Source organism: Hippopotamus amphibius, chromosome 13 (assembly GCF_030028045.1).
Source record: "Hippopotamus amphibius kiboko isolate mHipAmp2 chromosome 13, mHipAmp2.hap2, whole genome shotgun sequence".
Lineage (NCBI taxonomy): Eukaryota > Metazoa > Chordata > Mammalia > Artiodactyla > Hippopotamidae > Hippopotamus > Hippopotamus amphibius.
Window position 1 is genome coordinate 68,165,840 of NC_080198.1, and position 26,426 is coordinate 68,192,265.

The following is a 26,426-nucleotide window of genomic DNA, read 5'->3' on the forward strand; positions in this document are numbered from 1 at the left end:
ACTAAAATACCAATTAATTCAGCCATTAAACATAAACGTGTTTAGCAAACGTCTGTTGTATACAAGGCATTATTCTAAGTACTAACAATACAGTGATAAACAGAAAAAAATCACTGACAAACAGGTGGGGTAGGGGACAGAGACAATAAAAGAGAAAACAAATATATGAAAAAAAGGTTTATATTGTGTCAGCACTTATTCCTAAGATAAAACCAGATGATATGATAGACATGGAGGCTGTGGCTACTTTAGGAGGTTAGGGGAAACATAAAGGTGACATGTCTTTTTAATAATGTCACAGAAATGGTAATATACAATAGGTAAACTTTTGAGACAAGCTATTACTCAGCACGTCTTTCAGAGTCATCCAAGTTGTTATAATTTCTTATTTTAACTGTAAAATATTTTTTAAAGAACTCAAAAGAAGACTTTTATTATATTTACACAGATATTTAACCATTTTTGTTCTTCCTTCATTCTTTATGGTTCAACTTTCCTTCTGGTATCATGTTCCTGCTGTCTGAAGAATTTATTTTAGCGATTATTTTATAACAGTTTTGCTAACAAGAACTTCTCTCAGTTTTCCTTCTGAAAATGTTTTTATCTCCCTTTCACTCTTGTTGAATACAGAATCTTTAAAAATTTTTGTTCCACTTCCTTCTGGGAAGGAAGTTTCCGAAGAGAAACACAAAATCACTTGAGTCATTGTTCCCTAAAAGTAATGAGTTATTTTTTCCTGGATGCCATCAATATTTTTTCTTTGCATTTAGTTTTCAGGCTTAGATTTGATTATGATGTGTCCAGGCTTAGATTTCCTTGGGTTTATCATGTCTAGAGTTTATTGAACTCCTGAAATCTGAAGATTTATGTCTTTAGTCAATTTTTTTTCAGCCATCATTTCTTCAAATACTTTAACACCATATTCTCTGTCTTCTGTGACTCTGTTGACATGTTATGTTCAACGTCAGTTCCATTTTCCCATCTTTGCAGAGTTACATCTGTCGCATATGTGAGCCACTTGGTGAGCAGTTTGGTACCAGGGTGGTCATTGGTAACTATTTGTTAGTTCTTAGTATCCTTTGGTATGTGTTTAGGATCAGATACACAAATTTAGAACTCAGGAGTGGGCCCAGGAGCTTATAAATGACTTTATGGTCTCCATTTTCTAAGCTCCTTCCCTTTTTGGTCCCTGACCAGCAAGCTGAGGTTTTAATTACTCCAACTCTTCTGCACACTTTCTGTGACTGTGTGCATGTCCAGGCTAATGGGAAGTTATGACAGGGAGAAGAAAAGCTACAGGGGTTTACTCCACCTTCCTGGGACCAAAGCTCCTCTAATTAAAGGAGAAGATTCTCCTCCCTTCAAATTTTCAGCCACTCTGGACTCTTGCTGCCATCATTGATGCTGTTGTTTCCATAGCTACTGTGGGTTTGTCTGGAAGCCAGAGTACAAGAGAACTAAGAAAAGAAAAAAATTTTAACTGGGAGATATCTCCTACTCTCTCTGAATATTTGGAGTCTCCAATCTTGCTCCCCACGAGGGACCTAGAGTTTCTCCTGGAACTCTGTCTGCACCTTGGTGCCCTCTTCTGGTGTTTGAGCTGCTTTGCATCCAGGCCAGGGTATAACGACGAAAATGGGAAACTCGCTGCCAACTTGGTGTACGCTGATTTCTAGTCTTCTTCCCCAGTCGGCCAGCTACTAGTACTTACTTCTCAAAGACCCCAAATGAATTCTTCTCCATGAATTCTGTCCAGATTTTAGAGCTGTACTTGCTAAGATATCCAGAGTAGAATATACTTACTCCATATCATCCAAAATCAGAACTTCCACTTCACTACTTTTAATAATTAAAATAATTCATCTATTTGCTGTTGACTTGGGTGAGTATTTGGCTTCTTAATATAGGAATATAAGATGTGGCCACAGAAAAAGAATGAAGAGGGATACAGTGGAATAAGCGGATCCTAGCTCCAAGAGTCAAAGTGATATGTAGTCTAGGAATTTTAGGTCAAAAAGCTAGTCTATGAACTATGTGTTCCTTTTAACAAGAACTAAGGCATATTCATCCTGTGTATTCAGCATCCAATGTAATGGAACATATATGGCACTCATCAAGCATTTTTTTCTTATTGGGTTTGTTCATGAGATGGTGAAGAAATATCAAGGCAAAATGTGTTGTCATGGGCTTCCGTGGTGGCGCAGTGGTTAAGAATCCGCCTGCCAACACAGGAGACACAGGTTCGTGCTCTGGTCCAGGAATATCCCACACGCCACAGAGCAACTAAGCCCATGCACCACAACTACTGAGCCTGCGCTCTAGAGCCTGCGAGCCACAACTACTGAGCCCACACACTGCAACTACTGAAGTCCACGTGTCTAGAGCCTGCGCTCCACAAGAGAAGCCTCTGCAATGAGAAGCCTGCACACTGCAACAGAGAGTAGCCCCATCTCTCCACAATTAGAGAAATCCCGTGCACAGCAACGAAGACCCAGCACAGCCAAAAATAAATAAATAATAAAAAATCAATCTTAAAAATAGATCAAATAATGAACGTGAAGTATTTTTTTAAAAGTGTTGTCAGAATTCCTGGGGTTTGGTTATTCAACCAGCAAAGAATTTACCCTGATCATATTACCACTATGAAACATTTCTACTTCTCATCCTTTATGGGCAAGACTTGTCCTAAAAGACTTTGTTGAATAACTTGTTGAAACAGATATATGTAGTCTGCATGTTGTTCTCCTGATTTAGAAGTCTAGTGCTTCTTTTTAAAGGATATAGGATTAATTCTGGAAAAGCTGCATTTATTGGATACACTTTGGCTTCTAGAGATGATGGTATATTTTGAATGACTGCCCACTAGATTTTAAAATATCCCTTCAAAACTTTTGCAAAAGCATGGTTTTCTGAATTTGCAGTAGGCTTTCACTGTTGAAAATGTGGACAATTTTTATCGTTCTATATACTACGGCATCCCAACTGAAGTAATTTGATTAGAAATACTTATGTTACAATATTTTATATACCCAAATGCCTTTATTTTAGAAATGAGGACATTAACACTCATAAAAATTAAGCTGTGTGCCCAAGATCACATAGAATATTAGTAAAAGAAACAAGACCATGCTACTAACCAAGACTCAGAAAGCTTCTTGATCCTGCTCTGACTTTTCTATTATTAACACAGCCCCTTATAGTTGTTTTAACAGCTCCTATACTAGCTGAGAGATTTGAATAACTTACCAATTTTTACCTTAAAAGGGTAAAGCTTTGTCTATTTTACAATTTGGGAAAATGTCAGTGGTTTAGAAAAGTAGGTCTCAAGATAACTGCAGCCCCAAACATCATGTCTGCACAATATATTTGAAGACACAAATATGTTGGAGAAATTATAACTCCCAACAATTATTCTAAATCACCATGTTATAATCATTTTCTTTCTTATACGCCCAACACCTCTAGCTTTCTAAGCTAATTCTCTGGAAAACTGCATGACTCTAAGATGAAACAAATCTCTGCCTTTTCCACCACTGTGCACTGAGCCCTCAATTGTACATGGAAAGAAACACACCACCATGCTGACTCCCAAATTTATACCTCGAGACTGGACTTCTTCCCTGAACTCCACATTCATAGAACTATAGACTACCTGACATCTGTACCTGGATGCATGATAGACAGACATCTCAATGTCAACATGTCCAAAACTAAGCTCTGGGTGTTTCCCTCAAAATTTTATACCACCCTTAACTTCCCTTTAATTTGGGTTGTTAAATTTTTTTATCTTTAATATTTATATTTTTTAAGAACATGGGTGAATGTTTCCTATTCTCTGGCTTTCCTATCTCTGAATATATTAACATAGTTGTTCTACAGTATGACTTTATCATTTCAATAGCTGAAATCTCAGCAGGTCTCTTTCTTATGTCTGTGCTTCTGCTGAGTCATGCTGTTTCCTGGTGTGCTGGAACATACTTGTATACCACTCATTACACTATTTCAAAGTTACACACCAAGGCATACCAGCTGGGTATAATGGAGCGTTAGCTGATCTTGTCTCTTTAGTGGTTTCTAATCTTTAATCTTTAGGAAATTAGAGTAAGTCCCATGCATCTGTCTATCTTCCTTTATTAAGAGTGTCTGCAATTAGATTGGTCATTTATTCATCAACTGTTTGGTAGAGTAAATGTGTTTCTTAATGTTTTGTTCTATTGTCGTTTTACCATATATTTTAAGAATTGTCCATAAATGCTTTCTTGGTAATAGAATTTTTCTAAAAAACACACAGGTGTAAATAACAAAGTATATTTAGTATATTTAGTTCAAGATTTCTCCTCTCTTGTTTCCTCTGAGTCAAAATAAAAGACAGTACATAGCTAGGTTCATTTTTATGCTGAATATACTTAAATACCTAAGCATGTTTCCAGAACTTACTGATATTTATTATAAAATACCTAGTGTCAAGACACAGGAGAACTAAATAAATAAAAATACTAGCAACATTCCTGGTTCGGAAAACTCAACATTGTAAATCTGTAAATTCTCAAAATTTGTACTTGAGAATGTATTGCACTACCAATCAATATCCCATGAGATAATATACCAGAGTTTGACAAAATGACTCTAAAATTCTTTTTAAAGAATAACAAACAAAGGAGAAGAAATGTTGAAACAGAATGAAATTAAGGGACCAACCAGACGGTAATACATAGTCCTGAATCAGGAAAGACAGCTGACAAAATAAAAGGTCCAGAAACAAAGTTAGTGTACGACACAAAGATCATATCAATAGTGAAAATAATTTATTATTTAATTATTCATATTTGGACATGTTTAACCACTCAAAAAAAATTACATGATCCAAATATTCATTATGCATTAATATAAATTCCAGAGAGAGTAATATTTGAAAGCAATAAATATGGTATGAGGTAAGAATGATTCCCTACAGATTTCTGAAACGTGGCAGCCAGGGAATAGCAATTACAAAAGTGCTTGAAAAATAGATGGGCAAATAATCATATAATCTTAGAGATCCTATATCAAAAGCAAAGATTATGAAGAAGGAGGAATGACTTTTCTACGTAAAATTTTAACACTAGATAATAAAAAACACAAAAAATGTAAAACATTTAAAGATAAATTTTCAACATATTTATCAAAGTATTTTATAATATGATAAAAGTTTTTACAAAACCCCAAGTAAATAAGATACACATCTTCCTAATAGTAAAGGAAGCAAAAGATAAGAAAAACAAACCTACAAAGAAATAATATAAGCAACAAATAATATGCAAAAAAATTATTTACTCTCATTATTAATAAAGAAATGCTTATTAGGATACTATTTTCATCATAAAACTGGCAATTATAAAATATTTATATTCAATACTAAAATTGGTGACTTTTTAAGGAAAATGGACAATTTTATTATTGAGTAATTGTGCTACTTTTTCTGAAAACTTTACAAATCTTGTTTTATCAATTTTACATCTAGGATTTTGTTCAAAGGAAATAAAGAAAAATTTGTCTACCTCCACATTTAACTATATTTATGATAGCAAATTATTTTTTAAAAAACCCTAAGTACACAGTTGATAATTTCCCAATTAAAATTTATTAGATCCAGGCATGGATATATGTGTATATTAATTTTTATCACTATGAAATATGTTTAACTATTAAGAAAAAAATACATGGGTTCCAGAACTATATTCATAGTTTGCCTCTATACATACTCATGTAAAATTAGTTTTAAGGATAGAGTAGCATTGGATAGTAGGGGATTCTAATAAATCTGGTAGCAAATCTGAATGGGCCATTCACTAGCTATCAGAACATATCCATGACCCTAAAATTCCACTCCTTTATAATCTAATGCACGTGTATTTGAAGAAACATGTATAGGAAAGTTCATAGCAGTGCTCTTCCTAATAAACCCATTTACCACAGAATGGGTAGAAAAAAAATGAAGCATATTCACATAACAACAAAAGTAAACAGAACATAGCTCCATAGCTAGTATGACTCACAAATACAATACGGAACAGAAGACACGTGACACATGCGTACGGTACAAGGCTACTGAAACAAAGTTTAAAAACCTAGTAAAACAAAGCCGTATTATTTGCACAACAAGCATATGTTGCAAAACTATGAAGAAAAATAGCAAAAGGAAACAATAACCACATAAGGATAGTAGCTACCTCTAGAGAAGAGGCAGGAGGTCATTATAACCAATAATCCCATGGTTTCTGGAGTGCGCACAGTATTCTTTTTCTTGACTTTGGTGCAGAGGAAGGGAATTGCATGGGAGATCACATCATAATTACGTACTAATCCACACATTTATATTTTTACTTTTTATATATGCTGTATTTCACAATAAAATAAGGATTTCTAGACATTGGTATTTGCTTCTCTATAGAGGTATCCAGGTCTTTGATCATCTGATTAATGGGCTACAACATATGATGGAGTAAGAAGGAATGAGTTGATCCCCTTCAGAGCCTCCCATTCCATTCTGAAGGGCTATTCATCTAATCTATTTGTCTCCTATTGTAGGGAACACAATTGAGTTTTCCTAGCAGTGGGACACATTTTGCGGTACTATCCCAGCTCCTTGGCATTGTTACCATCAGGAATAACATGAAGCATTTACAAAGCAGACTGCCAGCTTTGTGGGCCCAGATGTGGCCTGAACCTATGACCTTATTAGTACCTACAGTAAGTAACTGAAGTAACTAACTCAAGCTAGTCCTAAAAGAAATAAATGGCTAACAAAACATCAGGAAAACGTGAATTCCTCTTAAAATAATTAACTAAAACATCTATCAGTTCTATAATGAAAAATAAAGAAATGGATTAATAAGTCGAGGCAGACAAATTTTATATAGAGCTAACTATAATACTGAGTTTTAAATAGGAATATTAGTAACTATAAAATATTCCTTAGAAGAATAACTGTTGAAAATCAAAATCTAGATTCCATATTTGTCTTTAAGTTAGTAGTTAAAATTTTAAGAAAGTAAAAAATACATGCAAAAGAACATAATATATTAAGTATATCAACTGTTATTTAAATATTAAAATAATTCTGTAATTAAATTTGAGAATAAGTATTATAAATGCCTCAGAAACTCAAGATTTTAAATGAGCTATCTCTGGAAATTGTGTTTGTTTATATTAACTACTAAAATCATTTTTACTTTTTGGCTTTATTAAATAAAATTATGACTAAGCATCTTGAAGACATTTTCTTAAATGGAAAATACCAAAATTCAAAACAAATTACTGCTTCTTACATACATTACACTAATAATTTCTTCCCCAGAAGAGAAGAAAATTTTTTTGACCATTGGCTAAATTTTTATCCATGTCTATCCTCTCCCAGTTTCAAAATGCTAAATCTCTTTTGCATTTGTACATTGCTATAAGAAGAGAAATTTTTCTGCTGTGAAATTATGTACACATTTGCTTTAGTGTTTAGCCTTAGTTTTGCTTTCAGCTCCCCCCACCACCTTTGCTGCAGAAATGGGGAAAGGTAGAATGCACCCTGAGAATGAATCCCATTTCTGTAAAGTTTAAATATTCAGGAATGGACAATGTTCCTTTTCAAGGCAATGACCCTTCCTGATTTATTAGCTTCTCCTTCTGGATTTATCCATGTGGGAAAACTGCCAAAGCTCATTTGTCTTTTCCTGCCTGTATCCTTATGTCATGACATTGAGGCACTTTGTTCTGCAAAAGTATTTTTAAAAGGTGACAAGCCTTTCCCCTGTGGAACATTTAAATAATAATAAAAACCACTTTTAATTAGGATCTGGAATAACTGCTAAGAAGAAAGTAGGAATGGAGCATAGCTCTCCATAGCTCTCACAGCAGACAGACATCATGTTTCTTAGGTTATCCCTGGCTACACTCTAACATGTTTCTGGTAAACTGATGTTGTTTTAATTTGAGGATATCCAGCTCTCTCTTTCTTTGCAAGGCTAAACATTCTCTTTATTAAGGACTGTGAGGATCACATTTTATTGTTCCCAGTGCTATTTACCAAAACATTTGTTTTAGCTCTTAGAATCACTGTTCCTCTCAATATTCAATTTAGAACATTAAGAAAACAGAACAGTCAGATATTTTTTATCATCCTAATATCTGAAGCAATGGCTTACTATATGTATAGTTAAACATTTAGAATATTTTTATTGGGAGAAATAAAACAAAATCATATAATCCACCTTTTATGGAATAGGAAATCAAGGCCAAGAAACACAAAATGAAATATTTAGTACACACAGTGCTAAATCTCTTTGATTTTTCCTTGTACTATACTCATTTGATGAGTAGTAATCTAAAGCTATATAACATTCTTTGTTTCAAGACAATCATAAAGGAAAAACAAAAGAACTTAAAAATAATTTAGACTGAGGAAATTCAGGAAAAAAACAATCAAGTTTGGCCATATTTTCTATAAAATAGTGTCATGAATAATATTACTCAGACATTTGCTTTTTCTTTTTAAATGAGATTTCTTTGCAAAAAGTTCCTAATCTCTCCACTTGCACATTTCTTATGTCCCAAGCACAAGAGCCCCAAACATCCCAATGCGTTCTTTCTTTGCACTCTATACTTTCATCTATTCATATTATATTGCAATATTTGCTCATATTTCAGTCTTCTCTATCAAAATGTGAGTTCTCCCAGAGCAAGGAACACACCATTCATTTTTGTATCTCTGGTGCCAGTACTATGGTAGACATTTAATTAGTATTTGCTAAGTGAATCAACATATGATGATTGCTCCCTGGTAATTTTCCAAAGTATTCTTAGGCTTTTTACACATAGATTTTTTTTTCAAAGTATTCTCAGTGTGAATGAATACACCTACCTAAGGTTGTAGAACAATAAACCATCTATTTTCCCTCCCCCATCCCCTGAGTATAACCATAATTTCAGCTTCCAAGGTGGATTATTATAAGGCATTCACTTAGTAATTACACTTGAGAAGGATAAGGAATTTCAAATAGAGATATATTTAGGTTCACTACCCCCTTTATTATGCTGTCAAATTATTTCCAGTATGTTTTAAAGCCTAATAAAATGCATTAATTGATATTCTGATGGTTTAAAAGAATGAGTGTAGCCCTCAAATTTTTAATGAAATACCAGGGAATAACAAAGTTTCAAAGGAATTATAGAATCAATATTAACAATAAAAGCCCATGAAATATTTTATCCAGTTGGGGTTTCACAACATAATAGAGATATGAAGAAGTTAGAAAGAGTACAAAACAGAGTCATAATACCAGAAGACAAGAAATGAAAACCTGGGATGAAGAAGGAAACTGTAAAAATGATAATAATAAAATGGAGAAATATGCCTAGTTATTTCCTTTTTCTAACTACATATAAAACTAAAGAATATCAAGAAGAATCATTTAGGTATACAGAATTTACCAGTAAGATTATGGGAGTGGGGAGGGGGTGTCTACTGTTTATTAATTTTTGTAGCTTTCAAACTATCAAATGAACATTTATTACTTTTATAATCATATGAAAATAAAATAACTAGGCAAATTGTTCAGTAATCATAGTTCTAAGCATTGAAACATTTTACTGAAAGGTTCTGAAATATCCATCCCTGGAGATTATTAGAAATAGGATAGAGACAGATTAGTTTGGAACAGGTCAAATAGAACTTGCTTAAATGGTGACCTCTACATCTGCCTTCCATTCATAATGTCTATGATTGATCCTAAGCGTTGTTTAAAACAGAAAAATTGCTATTCTTAAAGAAACACAATCTAGCATGCAATGGAAACAGATTTTTGTTTGGGGAACTAGTAAGATCCATAAATTCATATCTTACTACATTTTCAAATGAATCTTTTTCCTCTTGTTTTCCAAGATTTCCATAAATTTCAAATTATCTTTTCCTTTCCTCCCTTTCAATAAGTTCTCCTTTGACGAAATTCAGAAAAAAAAATTATAACAAAACCACAACAACTGATTATGTAATGCAAATCCCAGTAAGGTACAAGCATAACCAGAGAATGTATAAATGGTCTTAGCCACACATAAACCCACATTTAATAAAACACGGAGCATAAGAAACAACATCACGAGCCAAAGAAATCGAGATTTCCCAACACCCCCAAACCACTACCCAATGGAGATAGATACAAGAACAAAAAATGAATCTCTGGTACATATACAGGTTGAATATCATGGTATTGTTGATATTTGACTATTCTGACCTAAATAAAAGTCAATTTCATGTGACTCAATGAACAGCAAGTTTATTTCCTAAAAACAACAGAATTATCCTCATACAATATCATATTTCATGAAATAAACAGCACTAATATAAAAAAAGTATTCACATGTGAAACAGAAATTTCATTTGACTTTTTTTAGCTTTTCTGATTTGGAAATTGTGTTTTTTCTATGTGTGTTAAGCTAAGCCTGCTCACTGATAAATCTTTTAAAAGAAAGCAACAAAGAAAGAGAATAGAAACAATTTATGATGGATAGAGATGGATATGAGAAAATTGTATCAAAAAAATTAAATAAGCCAGGCAAACTGTAGTTTTCTTTGATAGGTAACTTACACATCATATGACAATTTTAGATTCAAATTCCAAATGAACCTTACTTGGTTAAGGGTCACTTTTCTAGTTATTTCCAGGTGTCTGATATTACTAGTATAAATATATATTGATCAAAACACAGTAATACAAGAGATAGGATTAAGATGGTGGAGTAGGAGGACATGCGCTCCCTCCCTCTTGCAAGAGCACCAGAATTACAACTAACTGCTGAACAATCATCAACAGAAAGACACTGGAACTCACCAAAAAAAAGACACCCCACATCCAGAGGCAAAGGAGAAGCAGCAATGAGATGGTAGGAGGGGCGCAATCGCGTTAAAATCAAATCCCATAAATGCTGGGTGGGTGACTCACAAGCTGGAGAACAGTTATACTGCAGAAGTCCACCCACTAAAGTGAGAGTTCTGAGCCCCACGTCAGGCTTCCCAACCTGGGAGTCCAGCAACGGGAGGAAGAATCCCCAGAGAATCAGACCCTGAAGGCCAGTGGGATTTGATTGCAGGACTTCCACAGGACTGGGGGAAACAGAGACTCCACTCTTGGAGGGCACACAAAAAAGTGTGCTCACCAGGACCCAGGGGGAAGGAGCAGTGACCCTACAGGAGACTGAACCAGACCTACCTGCTGGTGTTGGAGGGTTGCCTGCAGAGGTGGGGGGCAGCTGTGGCTCACCGAGGAGACGGGCACTGGCAGCAGGGGTTCTGAGAAGGGCTCATTGGCATGAGCCCTTCCAGAGTCCGCCACTAGCCCCACCAAAGAGCCTGTAAACTCCAGTACTAAGTAGCCTCAGGCCAAACAACCAACAGGGTGTGAACACAGCCCCACCCATTGGCAGACAAGCAGATTAAAGTTTTACTGAGCTCCGCCCACCAAATCGGATTAAAGTCTTACTGAGCTCTGCCCACCCAGCCCTACCCACCATCAGTCCCTCCCATCAGGAAGCACACAGGAGGCTCGCAGATAGCTTCCTCCACAAGAGGGCAGACAGCAGTATCAAGCAGTATCAGCAGTATTTTGTCTTGCAGAACTGAAAACCACAGCCACAGAAAGATAGAGAAAATGAAAAAGCAGAGGACTTTGTACCAGATGAAGGGACAGGATAAAGCCCCAGAAAAACAACTAAATGAAGAGGAGATAGGCACCCTTACAGAAAAAGAATTCAGAATAATGATAGTGAAAATGATCCAGGACTTTGAAAAAAGACTGGATGCAGAGATCAAAAAGTTTACCAAAGACCTAGAAGAATTAAAGAGCAAACAAACAGAGATATGCAACACAATAACTGAAATGAACAATACACTAGAAGGAACCAATAGAAGATTAACGGAGGCAGAAGGGTGAATAAGTGATCTGGAAGACAGAATGGTGATAATCACTGATGTGGAAAAGAATAAGGAAAAAAGAATGAAAAGAACTGAAGACAGCCTAAGAGACCTTTGGGACAATGCTAAATGTGCCAACATTCGCATTATAGGGGTCCCAGAAGGAGATGAGAGAGAGAAAGGACCTGAGAAAATATTGGAAGAGATTCTAGTTGAAAACTTCCCTAACATGGGAAAGGAAATAGCTACCCAAGTCTAGGAAGCTCAGAGAGTCCCAGGCAGGATAAATCCAAGGAGAAACATGCCAAGGCATATAGTAGTCAAATTGACAAAAATTAAAGACAGAGAAATGTTATTAAAAGCAACAATGGAAAAACGACAACATACAAGGGAACTCCCATAAGGGTAACAGCTGATTTCTCAGCAGAAACTCTGCAAGCCAGAAGGGAGTGGCATGATATAGTTCAAGTGATGAAAGGGAAGAACCTACAACCCAGAATACTCTACCCAGCAAGGATCTCATTCGGATTGGAGGGAGAAATCAAAAGCTTTACAAACAAGCAACAGCTAAGAGGATTCAGCACCACCAAACCAGCCCTACAACACATGCTAAAGGAACTTCTCTAAGCGGGAAACATAAGAGAAGAGAAGGACCTACAAAAACAAACACAAAACAATTAAGAAATGGTAATAGGAACATACATATCGACAATTACCTTGAAGGTAAATGGACTAAATGCACCAACCAGAAGACACAGACTGGCTGAATGGATACAAAAACAAGACCCATATATATGCTGTCTCGAAGAGACCCACTTCAGACCTAGGCACACATACAGACTGAAAGTGAGGGGATGGAAAAAGATATTCTATGCAAATGAAAATCAAAAGAAAGCTGGAGTAGCAATACTCATATTAGATAAAATAGACTTTAAAGTAAAAAATGTTACAAGAGACAAGAAAGGATATTACATAAAGATCACGGGATCCATCCAAGAAGAGGAGATAACAATTATAAATATATATGAATCCAATATAGGAGCACCTCAATACATAAGGCAAATGCTAACAACTATGAAAGAGGAAACGCAAGGCAGAAATAGAGACACAGGTGTAGAGAACAAACACATGGACACCAAGTGGGGAAAGTGGGGAGGGTTAGGGGGTAATGAATTGGGAGACTGGGATACCAAATTGTACACTCTAAATATATGCTGTTTATTGTCTGTTAACTGTATCTCAGTAAAAGTTCTTAAAAAAAAAAAAAACACAGTAATACATGTATGCAATTGTGTAAGGATATCATTCAACTATTTTTGCTGCATTTCTTTATTTCATAAGCATGTATTCAAGTTTCTAGCTTTAGCTGATAAAATCTCCAAACCAGAGCACCATAGGTAATTCACTTAAGATGAAAAGAATCAACCCTAAAATCATTAGGTAATAAACAAATTTTAAGAATTTTTTTTTTAGAAAATTTCTTAAAATTTTAAAATTTAGAAAAGATTCTAAATATCAATTCTGGAAAAGTGATGTGAAGATACAGTATTAATTCATAAGTATGAATATTTAATGTATTTTAAATATGCAATACAATCCTCCCTACGCGGCAAGCTAGTTTACCTTTGATGCATAAGGAAGTACACACTATTTATTCTGCTTTGTAGGAAATTAAAAACCTTCAGCTAGAGTAACAGGCTAGAAAGAGTCCCGCTGCGCTTGTAAATTCACAGATTGAGGGAAGCGTGCTTTATTTATAGAGTACTTCTACCTCGTCTATCACAATGCAGGCTGATTTCAATTATACTTGATCAGGTTCCTGTAACAATTGTTTTTTTCTACCAAAAAGGGAGTATCTCAGAACATTTTGGCAAGATTTATATACCAAACCAATCCCTGCCAACAATTCTCAAACTGAAGTCATAAAGCCATTTGTTGATGTTTAAATCTCCGAAAGCTCAGGGTGGATGGGACACTAAATAAAACCAGGGAAAGGGGATGTGGAATACAACCCTCTTTTTTAACCAATTCACCTTTATGACCAAGTTTGAACAGTGTATTCAATATTCCTTTTGATTTCCAACCTTTGTTTTCTTTTTTTCACATGTGTAAAAACAAAACTCCTCTTCTGCCTGTTCTAAACCACTTATTCTGATTTCATGCCTTCTTTTGCACTATTTTCATTCCTGAAAACTTGATACATCCAAAATCTCTCCCCGTATAGAAATGCTGAAATCAGTGTCTCTCAACGATTACAACAGGACAATCTCCGTTACCAAGCCAGAAACAAGCAAACAACCTAATCAAACATGCCTCGAAAGCAGGAGAGAGAAAAAAAGGAGAAGAGGAGGAGGGAGGGAGGAAGAGAGGGAGGGAGAAGGAAGGGAGGAAGGAAAGGTCACTGGCAAAGCCCATTAAAAATTCCCCCGAAATAAAAATAGAATCTAGGTAATAAAATCTAACCTTTTTTTTCTTCTTATCCGTGCTTCATCTGGTTTCACTTGTTCATAGGATGCCATGCACAGAGACCTGACCCCCAGCATCTCAGACCAGAGTTTCTAGCGCCAAACAGCTCCCCCAACCCTGCAGCTCGGACCGTGCGCGTGTGCAGAAGCACCGCCCACAACGCCTCCACGCAAGATGGCGGTGGGCCGTGCGCAGAACAGTGAGTTGGGCCCCGCGCAGCGATCTGGCTGGTGAGCCACACAGCTGCGCCAGCCCAGCAAAAACCCCGCCCCTCCCCAGAGGAGCATCCTATAAAGCAGTGCAGGGAGGCCCTGGCCTGTCTGGGAGAGCCTGTGCTCACATTTCTCCATTGTCACCGAAGAATAAAGTTTTCCTTTGCTTTTGAACCAAACTTGGTCTCTTTCTACCGGCTTTAATGACACCGGACAGAAGGACCTTTCTTGTGGTCCAACTCAAAAGGGTCAGTAACAGAAAGAAAGAAAGCTGTAGGCAGATTCTTATTTGTATACTGTATTTCCAAAGTGGTCTAAATTAATTAATTACTTGGCACCAAAACTCCTTTACGCAAAGCATAAAGACTTTCTGTGAAGTTGTGTAAAGTGATACAATAACAACCACAACAAGCAAGCAAATCATAAAACCTGAAAACTCTTTTTTTGTAGCAGCTACAAGACCAGAAATATTTCAGTGCAGACTTTTTATTTCTCTCCGGCCTAAGTGAATATTAATACACAATTTATGCAAAGTTATAAAGCCTTTGAAAGTTTCCTTAGCTTCCAGGCTTCTCTTTCTGTGTCCTTCCTCCTTTTCAAGTACTGCAGCCCTCAAGGACCCCAATGGCCTCTTGTTCTTTTACTCTCTCCCGCCCTTCCAGTATCAATTTATTCCTGAGGGGCATGGCACATTTATGAAGTGAACTTCACTCACAATAGATGCTGCAGGAGCCAGGCACTTGTCATCTGAGCTTTTTAATCTCACAGAGATAAAGGATTGTCTGTTTGTTTGTTTGTCTCTGCTCATCACCTTTCTTTGAAAAAAACTCTGGTCAGCCTCAGGCTAGGAAGGTAAGCATAATCACACTCAGCTGGGGTGAACAGAACACAATCACAGAAAAGTTTATAATTGAGAACAGTGTTTCTCAAACCACAAATCATTTGAATGAGAACTACCTGGAGTCTTTGTGAAACTGCAGCTCCATGGGCCACGTTCCATACCCCTTAAAACCTAATCTCCACCGGAGAACCTCCACGTTGCCCCAAAGTACAGACGGTTCTCACACAGCTGAGAACTGAGAACTACTACCTGAAAACAACTATTCAAAAAAAATCAATATCACAGCTCAACCCATTTTTTCCAAAAGAAACTTATCCTAAGATGTGTGCTTAATTTTTCTTCAGTAGGCTATTTCTAAGTTTTATTTTCTGCAATGTACTATTAAGTTTAGGGAGATTGTTATAACAACCCTTCTGAAATTAACAAAAAGGCCCCCTGGGCTGGTTTTACAACTAAAAGATGATGTCACTGACATCTCTTTCAGCATCTCTGATCTCAACATGTAGTGGAAATTAAATTAATGAAAACAAAGGCCATCAAAGGGATTACAAATTAATTTTCTCTTCACTCAAATGAACAGCAGGAGAAAAGTTTTTTTTCTATGATTAAAAATGACATCATGCTGTCTTCTACAAAATAACATCCTCCGAAGTAATTCTATTTAAATATTTTTAGTTTACTTCATTTTTAAAACCACAATAGATTATTTTGAAGAGTTTTATTTCCCAAAAAAAGTTAAATGTTGTTGGTTACATCATCTTGTGCTGAAAGTTGGAGGAATTAATTGCTCATGTGGATTTTTGCTATAACATTCTTTCAATTTTAGGGTAGATTACTGTAATTAATGCTTTAACTTATAGGAAAAAGCTGGGTTTTTAGTGTGAGCAAGTATTTAACAAATATTTACCTCCATTAGATCACACCTGGGCTGCTTCTTCTAGTTGACTACAAGGGAATCACACACCCACACCACTGCTGTTATATGAACTGGGAGAGAGTTAAATTTTGAAAATTACTCTCAATACATTCTCTAATCATTTGCAAAGTGTAAAGTTTTTGCTTATGACTCAGTGGGGGGAGGGCAGAGGAGAGAGTTGAAGTTGAAGTCATTCTGCGTGCCCTGTAGTGTTTTGCTAGCTGGGGCATAAATACCCCCCCACCCACCCCCCACACACACACTACACAGAGTAAAGCTTGTTTTAGCCACTATGTTCAATTGAATCACAATGTCATACGCTCCTGGTTCTCCAGCTGCCTGATGTTATTGAGTCTTTTCTTTACCTGCCAATCTGCTGGCACAAAGAACCCAAAGGCATCAGCCATAGCTTTAACTTTATTGGGATTTTTGTTTCCTGGTAGAAGTATGCCCTCTTAGGGAACAAGAAGTTCTAGTCCCACAGAGCCTATAGTAGATATGGAAACATAAACTGCCCCCAGGTGAGTCCCTGGGAGAGATCCCCAGCAGGACCTCTCCTCCTTCCACCTCCTGGTCGGATCCTGAGAATAGGTCTTCCTCCTCCTGAAGTGTCAGCTCCCAACTGGCCCTTCAGCAATGCCTTAAAGAGACTGCTCCACAACTTCCCAGACTTGTGGATGGTGCAGAAGGTGGTAGGAACACTGGAAGCCATGGTCCTCCTCTTTCTCAGTCTGCTTGTTCCCCTTCTGCTCCCTGACCTTTTTATAATAAAATATTCTTGAAACTCTTCTCAGCCTTTGATTTCTTTATCTATACCTGGCAATTACATCCAGTCTCATGGTTTAATATACCATATTCTCTTCCAAAATCATGTCTCTAGCTTGGACCTTTGCCCTGAAATTTATATACATATACCTAGATTTGTATATATATAACAGACATCTCAAATTTAGCATGTTCAAAACTGAGTCCAGGTCTTCCCTACCGCCACCAAGAGAACAACATCAGAAAAGACCTGCTCCTCCCATCTCAGGTAACAGCAGCAATATTCTTCCAAGTTCCTCAGGACAAAAATCTTAGAGTCCTTTATTCCTCTTCCTCTTCCCCTCTACATCTAGTTTATCAGCAGACTCAGTTAGCTCTACCTTCAAAATATATCTAGAGTCCAACGAGTTCCTTTCGAGCCCACTACTACCATTCAGATCCAAGTCACCATGATTTCTCAACTGGATTATTTACATAGGTTTCCAATTAATCTCTCAGTTTTGACCCTGGCTACTCTTTAGGCTGTTCTCAACACAGAAGCCAGAGTGGACCTGTAAGTCACATAATATTTCTCTGTTCAGAATGAAATCTAAAGTCCTTACAATGGTCTACAAGGATTTACAATATCACACAAGTAAACAATCTTAGAGTTTTCATATACCACCTACACTTCACTCACTGCACAAAAGTCAAACTGGCCTCTTAATGTTCCATGGCCATGCCTGCCCATGTTCCCACCTTAGAGCTTATATATCGGGCATTCTCTTAGTCTGGAATTCTCTTCCCCAGATATCCCCATCACTAGCTCCCTTGGTTCCCTCAGGTCTTTACTAAAGTGTCTTCTTAGTGAGGTTTTCCCTAACCACCATATTTAAAACAGCAAACACACTTCCCTAAATTCCCTCTACCCCTGCTTTATTCTTTCCCAAAGCACTTATTTTTACTAACATTTTATATATTTTACTATATATTTACATATATGTATTTGTTTCTGGTCTTATCAGAATATAAATTTCATGATGGCAAGTTATTTGTCTGTGTTGTTCCTTTCTGTATTCCTCATTCCTAGAAGAGAGCTGCCTAGTAGCTGTTCAATATATGTTAAGTGGATGAACAAAATAGCATCCCCTAGAAATATTATGATATCAACTTTTCCCTGAGGAAAAACTACTTTCACTTCTTTCTACATGTTTTTAACCATTGGATGGTTAAAAACCCAATGACAGTAATGGTTTCAGAAGGAGAAACCACAAGCCTAATCAGTAATTAGTGTTCTGCTCATACTGCTTTTTAAAGGACAGTGATGTGTTAACAAGACCCCACATTTTTACTAAAAGTGGCATCATTTGAAAACATTAATTTATTTTGAATTTCTTCTAAGATGTGTGAAAGTCAAACATACCCATCAATTACATTACCTTTAAATGGACACTAATAATTTTTTTTAATTAATTAATTTTATTGGCTGTTTTGAGTCTTCATTGCTGCACACGGGCTTTCTCTAGTTGCGGCAAGCAGGGGCTACTCTTCGTTGTGGTGCGAGGGCTTCTCATTGCGGTGGCCTCTCTTGTTGCAGAGCACAGGTTCCAGGTGCGTGGGCTTCAGTAGCTGCGGCACATGGGCTCAATAGTTGTGGCTCATGAGCTCTAGAGCGCAGGCTCAACAGCTGTGACGCACGGGCTTAGTTGCTCCGCGGCATGTGGTATCTTCCTGGGGCAGGGATCGAACCCGTGTCCCCTGCATTGGCAGGCAGATTCTTACCCACTGCGCCACCTAGGAAGTCCGACACTAATAATTTTAACAAAAGCAAATTAGCCCCAATTTTACACAACTGATATAAATATTTAATTTTAATTCATTAAAGTGATAGTTTGTTTAAAATAATTACATTATTATCCTGAAATGTGTTCATTTATCAACTTTAGACATTAGTTATTTATGGACTTCCATTAAGTTAGATGAGGGTTTAATTCTCTTATACCGTCAACTACTTCCCCTACTATCTTCCTCCAATTAAGTGATGTCAAATTTTCGTGAACTCAGTAAACACTGCTAACATTAGTAATATCTTAATATTGTTTATTAGACAGTCAAGCAGTATTTCCTTTTTGTTAAGTATTTCAATTTTTCTTGGAGTAAATTATTTTTTCACTTGCTTAGTTTTCTACATATTCTAATATTTATTACCAATATATTAATTTCTCCAACACATCTGTCACATACTTACCAATATTATTATCTGGATTCTCACATAGATCAATGATCTATCGTTGCTTGGGTTTTTTGTTTGTTTCCCTGAGATCTCCCCAAAGTCTTATTCCCCTGCTCCAATTTGGACAAAGCATTTCCTGAGCCTACTACTCATCGGTCGTTCTGGAACTGCCTGCAGTCGTCTCTCTGGTCTTTAGTTCAACAATCTTCAGTTTGGAATCTCCTCTTTTCTTGATCCCGTATCTCCTTCTGCCTTCTTGATTTAATCGTTTGCTACAGTCCATCGTTCAATAGCTTCTTCCTCAGCTAAAATACAGCGAGAAAGGTTGAGTACTTGCTTGTGTTTGTTCTCTTCATATACGTGATTTAGAGTGTGGCTAGGAAGGGAATTACAAAATGAAAACATCTTTCTCTCCAAATCAGGAAGTTATAGCTCCCACTCTCTCTGTCTTCTAAATGATGCTATTGAGACCTCCCATGCCATTATGGTTCTCTATGCTTTGTAAGATACTCAACTTTTTTACTTTGCGAGCTTTCAGTAGATATTTTATTCTGTGTTCTAAAATTCACAATTATGTTCCTCAGTGTGGTTTGTTATTTATTTCATATCATGATGTTTTACAAGGGCCCTTTAATCTGAAGAGTCAAGTCCTTCATGTCTCAATTTTTTTTTTTTCCTTTTTTTGACCATGCTGTGCATCTTGCGGAATCTTAGTTCCCCCACCAGGGATTGAACACAGGGCCATAGCAGTAAAAGCACCAAGTCCTAACCACTGGACCACCAGGGAATTCACTCCTATTTTCTATTAGATAACTTCTGTTTCCTTTGATCTCCCTTATTAAAATTTCAAACTGTTAGATTTCCTCGTCTGATCTTTTAATTTTTCTATATTCTCTCTTCTATTTTCTACCTCTTTTTCTTTATTGTTTATCTTTCTGGGAAAATATCTGACATTACAAAAATTCTAGCACTCATATTTTTAATCTCCAAAGGTTTTTGGAAATTTTTTTTTCTTATAATACTTCACTTTCATAGATTTGGATCTTAATTTGTGGATAAAATATCTACCCAAGTGTGTCTGGGATATTAATTCAAGAGAGTTGTTTTTTTTAGATTTTTTTTTCTACTGCCTGCCTTTTCCTTTTTTTAACATCAGATCTAGCCTTCTATTTGTTTTGATCTTTCTGTCTTGACTGAAGCATCCTTAGACTATATGGTTAACCCTGGCTGACCATTCATATTTAAAAATAAAGCACTGGGACTTTTTAGGTGGCACAGTGGTTAAGAATCTGCCTGCCAATGCAGGGACAAAGGTTTGATCCCTGCTTCAGGAAGATCCCACATGCCAAGGAGCAACTAAGCCTGTGCATGTACACCACAACTATTGAGCCTGTGCTCTAGAGCCCGTGAGCCACAACTATTGAGCCCATGTGCTGCAACTACTGAAGCCCGCGCACCTAGACCCCATGCTCCGCAACAAGAGAAGCCACCACAATAAGGAGCCCACGCACCACAATGAAGAGTGGCCCCCACTCGCTGCAACTAGAAAAAGCCCCTGTGCAGCAATGAAGACCCAACACAGCCAATAAATAAATAAATAAATAAATTCATTAAAAATAAAGTAAATTTTTTTTTTACAGTAAAAGTAAAGCATTAAAAAGCTGACTGGATTTCCTGTGTCTGGAGGTGGTGATTGTTAATTTGGGGCTTCACTATAAGGTTCACTATAAGGAACAAGCCATTTTTCCATTTTTTTTTTACTTTAGGGTCCTTCTGTGTTAGTATCTAAAGGTTGCTTTTCCGTGACCATTCCGATAAGAAGCCTACTTTCTTTTATCCTTAGGAACACACACCTCACTACCTGCTCACATTCTAGAATTTGAATAATAGGAAAAAGAGCTGGTGCTTCACCTTGCAGATTGGCTTTTAATTATAATTTTTAAAGATGTCACACTGTGGCTAATGTTTCCTGACCAGCCAATAGTCACTCTCACATCATGTTACTTTTGATTCTCTGCATAATTCTTGTCACGATCTGATATTTTTCTTGTTTACTTGTCTATTTATTTTGTCTCTATCCCATTCTAGAATGGGGCCTGAGATCTTATCTGTTTTGTCCACTTCCTAGTACAGTAGGTAGCTAACAAGATCTGTCAAATGAATACATGATTATATGAGTTAATGAGATTTGAACTCCCAACTAATAAGTTTCTCCAAAGAAAAAAAACATAGGTTCGGGGAGAGCTGGGAATGGAGGACAGAACTGCATGACTTGCCAACGGCATCTTCTGTCTCCTACACTCCAAACACAGTTTTTGAAACCAATGCCCATATTTTTAGCCCAGCATCTCAACCACACTGTCTGGTGAGGTTTGTGCCTCAAATTCGGAGCCTATTTGATTCCCTGTGCACAGGTTGGTGGCTTCCATGTTTATCCACTCTATACTGCTACTCAGCTACCACTCACTCCTCTGTCAGCTCTGTCTCCTTGCTCTTTTCTTAGTCCTGAGGAGTTTATACTCCTTTTACCTTTTTTTATGTTATTTAAGTGGGAGAATCATAGATGATCTAAACAACTAAGGTCTCTCCATCACGCTCCCCTAAAATCAGACTACTTTAATATGGAAAGTGAGTGTTTTATTTTTGCTTCTTTTCCTTGTCTCACTATAAGGAATCGTTCCCATTTATGTACATCTCTGTATTCAGATGATCTTTTAAAATTGCAAATGATTAAATTGCAGACTCCTTAAAATACTTTAATGGTTTCACATTGCTTTTAGGATAAGGGAAGAAATTCTCCATGTACAATAGAACAGCCCTGCATTGTCTAGCCTGCCTCTGTGACCTCAGTTCTCAGTTTGGTGCAGCTAAGCAGGGCCTTTTTTTTCAGGATCTCACATGACCTAGCTCTCCTTTGCCATAAGACCTTCTGCATGTGCTTCTGGCCCTACTTCAGTGTCACTTCCTCAGGATATCCTTCCCTGACCTCCCAGACTAGGTAAACTCCTTCTAGTCTCCCACTGAACTATTATGTTTTAAGCGTAACCGCACCTAACATGGCTCTAGTTGATTTTTAACTGGGCAGTTATTTCATTACAACTAGTGAGAGAGAGAAATGTTAGCCCCCATGAGTCATTAACATATGCCCACAGCCTAGCCTGGTACTTGGCATGATACAGATTCTCAATAAATATTTTCTGAATGAATAAATGCAATCAAGCACAAAGCACTAAGAAAAGACAGGAGGCACGCCCCTACAGAGCAGAGACATCTTTGTCCCTTCAATCCTTACATTATTTATCGGCTTCTAGCATGATTACACACCCTGCTCTAGCCTTCACCTATAGAAGAATTTGGTAGCTTTATACAAAGTGTTACGGCTAACTGGTATTTTTTTTTTTTTTTTTTGACATTCACTCTTCATAGATTTGATTCAAAGCAGGCACAGGTTTTAAAACTCCAGTACTATATTTGTTCTTTTGTGGGAACCAACAACCAAATAAAACTAGCCCTAAATCTTCTGAATAGCTCAATTCTATCATTTCTACTACCGTATACCAATGCACCATTGGTCTCTCCATAAAAGACTTCTTATTTGAATGTTTTCTGAGAGTTCAAAACATGGGCCTGGGATGGCCATATCAGGGATTTCATAATAGTGAATTAATTCTCATCTTAAAAAAATACCATATCTACTATTTTATCCCATAATTGGAAACAGAAATCAAGTTTGCCACAGTGTATCATCATAAGAATTCATATCATCGTATCAGGCTGTCAACAATCTCACACTTTGTCTATCAGATTTTGTGAAAAGCAAATAAGGATAAGAATCCTTATTAAGGTAGGAGCTAATACTAGCATTAAAAAGTGAATCATGATAAGCTAACATTACTCGGGAAAATACATAAGGAAAGCATGTGTAATTGTGGCACTGAATTTATGGTTTTGTGTTGTTGCTTCTGTCAGCTATGTAAGGAAAATGAGCATAAAGGCACTTGCTTGACCCTTTTATGAACACTCTTTCTCCTTTATCTCATCCTTTAGGGAACCATCATGACTTCAGTAGGTGAACTCTAAGGAAAAGTCACTGGATGCTCTTGAGGCCATAATTTTGTGGAAAATGCTTTTTCTTATTCTTTACATAGATAGAAATACAGACAAGAAAGAAAATCAGTCCTCAGGTCTGAAATTTCCTCAAGAAGGTAATTTTCTTGCAGCAAAGACTTTGGATGGTCAATTGTTTACTACAGTATGAAATGATTGTATAAAATGGAGCCCAGAAAGGGGAAAAAGATGGCTTTGATTAGGAGAGCTGTGGCAAGGACCCTCATTTTCTTGGTTTCTGTTTTTTATCTGTTATTGTCTAAACAAAAAAAAAGCATCTATTTTTAGCTACTTACCTGGTATTTTTAATTGGGAATTTATTTTTTTAAATTAACAGAGACCTTCTTGGGGTCACTTTCTCCAGAGTTTTCCTGAATTACAGGGCAATCTTTCTTAGAGGTTGATCTCAAGATGTCAATGTGTAACTTGTCTTAAGTATAAGTCTGAGGTTTATACTTTGCCAATTTCATTAGTACATGCTGTTTTTTTGTGAGGCAGAACCCTTTGCATTATAAGACATTTGCTTAATAACAATAATAGGATCACTTGAAATATTATCAATGCTGAAACTTTATATTTTTATAATGTAAATCATATACTTGGCACGTTTGCATGTAACCAGCCTGTAATCAGGTAAGAACAGACACTTAGAGAGCTCATTTTTGTGCCATAGATGTATTTGTGTAATGTAATGCTCTTAGTCTGATCTGAACACCCACCTATGAAATGACGAAGGATCGTTGAGGCAGATTTCTTTGTTTAGCCTTGAAATTCTGCAGAACGTATAACTTCAACAATCATAAGAGAAAAATAAACTGTTTGATTTGTGAGCTTTATATTGTAGTTAAATAGGAACACGGTTCTCGAGTTCACTAGAGACCTGCAGGCCACTCTATCATTTTCCCTCGCTGTCTGACACCTTAAAGGAAAGACAAAGTGGAGATGAAAGAACTTACTCCAAGGAAAACTCCAAGGTGAGTATCAAATGCTGTCGACTCTCAAGGAAGGTGAAATGTTATTTCTACGTAGATTTTTCTGATAGAATTCTGCCTTTCTAGGAGCACAACACTTAATCAAGTAATCTGAATGTTGGTGTGCCCCTGCAGTGATATTTTACCCAAATGCAGTGCACTGTGAGAAAACTAATTAACTTTGACTTCACTGCATCTATCCCCAGAAGATTCAGCTCTCTTGTTGTTTGGGTAGAATAATTAAAGAAAAATAAAATTTCCCCAAAGAGAACAAATTTTGGTTCTATTACTGTAGCACAGAAATGAAATAAATTGTTACCCTGGAAAGAAATGAACTGCAAACTCTTTCCATCTGTTTAGTTAGGAAGGAAGGCAGGTTACCTCATCCTCACTGCCACAGACAATTATTAGCTCTTTTGTTCTGGCTTCTGCAGCATGGAGGCCTGTTTATCTGTCAACGGCTTCACACACCAGGCCTGGCTATGCCTATCCTTGCCAAATGATGGGTGAGTGAAGCATAATGCCCCAAATTGTGGACAGTAGTGAGCTAACATCAGCTACCCAGGCAGCTTTGTTACATTTTTAACTGCTGCTCAGAGAAGGACATAAGAATTTAAACTTCTAGGGCAAGACCCAATCACTGAATCTCCAGCTCAAAGCTTGAAGTGTCATCCCCAATCAATCAGTTGTTAGGGATCACAGAATATTTTTTTTAGCTTTTATTCTGGAATTGGCTAGAGATTGAATATAACTTGAAGAAACCAGAGCTTATCACACATTCCATCAAATTCACTTTTGTAAGCGAGATAACCAGTGGATAAACTCTGTCATGGGTGGCCAAAGTCTTGCTAACTGGACAGAGCACTTAGATGTTGAGTAGAAGATAAATAATTTTTCTAAATTAGAAGCAGTTTCATAAAAATAAAGTCAACTTTGTAAAAACCTTTGAAAAGCTCTAATCTCTTTTCACCAAGTCCCATGAATTGCATGACTTTCTGGAGTTGTTAATTTAAGATAATAGGAAAAGTTTGTGAACCTGATGTCTTTGATTTTCTTTTTAGAATATGAGTAAAACTTATACAAAACAAACTCACCACCACATTTTAAATGATTGACAAAAGTGAATAAAGGAACCAAAGGGATTTCTGAAGGATAAAAAATTATCCTACTTGTTTCAAAAACATTTTAAAAAATTGTCTCAATTGTTCAGCATTCTTATTTGAGACTGGCACTAACTTATGTTGCTCAGTTTTGACCTGACAACTGAATGCAGGTGAACAAATTTTTGTCTCCACAAACACTCTGAAGCTCATAAGGAAAGATGTGAGATCTCTACATGGTGGCCTAAAGTTACACAATTTTGGTCAATTCACAATACATGAGAATAAGAGTAGTGCTTTCCATACTGCTCCTTAAGGTCAGATTACAGGGAAGGCTGACATTAAAATTCTGTTTGAACCATATGTCAGCTCTTCCTTCCTGGCTTGAAACATGAAGCAAGTTTTCGACCTTCAAAGAATCAAACAAAAACACCATATGTCTTTGACATTTCATGCTCAACAGACCATGTTTTCTGTTTTTCCCGTTCTTAATTTTGGCAACATTTTATTATTTGAGGCATGCTACTCATGGGACAACATTCTTCCGCTTTTGCTCTCAAAACCAAGGGCCCAATTAATTAATGTAGAAGATAAAATAGAAATTGATGCTGGCAACATATAATTTAAGCACAGCTCCAAAGACAAAAACTGAAGAAAAGCCATAGAATGTTTGGCTAGCTCCCTCCTTGGAAGATGTGGCAGGGAATCTAACACATTTCAAATACATTCTTTCATTCAAGGATTTAAACTTAAATTCTGGGCTCTCAACTAAAATGTTTCAAAGGACTGTTTCTGTGGACTCTGGGATGGGCTTCACCCCACCATATGTGGGGTGTACAACCAGTTCAACAGGGCTCCGTGGCAGATACAGCAGCACTATGTTAGCAATGCCACACATGAG